Source organism: Oratosquilla oratoria, chromosome 32 (genome assembly GCF_046742065.1).
Source record: "Oratosquilla oratoria isolate Oo_2021 chromosome 32, ASM4674206v1, whole genome shotgun sequence".
In the NCBI taxonomy this organism is placed as follows: domain Eukaryota; kingdom Metazoa; phylum Arthropoda; class Malacostraca; order Stomatopoda; family Squillidae; genus Oratosquilla; species Oratosquilla oratoria.
In genome coordinates this window covers 39,384,889-39,385,744 of record NC_134808.1, presented here as the reverse complement: position 1 = coordinate 39,385,744, position 856 = coordinate 39,384,889, and positions in this window count along the sequence as shown.

Genomic DNA, 856 nt, shown 5'->3' with positions numbered 1-856 from the left:
TTTTTCCCCACATAGCCATGCAGAATCGTGACAGGTGAGACAGTTTGGATAGTGTATAGGTAATCACTGTTATAATCCTAAAAAGTTATTCTCATTATACTATAAAGTTTCCTTTACTAAATACAGGTTAAAAGAAAAACAAGTTCAAATATCATAATTTAGAATAAGAGAGAGGCATGTATTATTTGTTTTTGTTTTGTTATAATTTTGTCTGTTTGATTCTCATTTATTATTAGTTATATGTCATTTTATTATCATTAACTATTTACCTGTTTGTTGTTTGACTGTGCCTATGCGTTTATTAATGTATTTTATTTGATACATACATTATTATAGTCTTTATTCATTTATTTATTATTATTATTAGGATTTTTCGCATCCGACCTAGATATGGACCAAAAGGTCTCCTGTCGGCATGCTCCGCCTTTGTAATCCTTTGTAAATCCTTTGTATGTACCAAGATCGATTTGGCACTAGTAAATCACGATATGTATACCAAATCCTGAACAGACTCTCTCGAACGCACAGACTAAAGTCGTTGTGCAGAGTTTGGGGTCGGAGCTGTCTTTGTCGTTGTAGAGCTTTTGGCGCCAGATTTGTTGTCCTTGTCGATGTTATTGTCGTTGGTGTTTACTTCGATGTCGTTGTATTTGTCGTTGTTGTCGATCTCGTCGTCGCTGTTGCTTTCGTTGTCTTCGTTGTCAGCTTATTCTATTTTATTTTATATCTTTGTTTTCATGAGTCTTCTCCGTGTTCTTCTTGTTCTTTTGTTCATTTCTTCCTCTCATTCATGTGCTCATTCTCGTTCTATTCTTTTTTCTCTTTTCTGCTCTCGTTTTCTTTCTAGTTCTTCTTC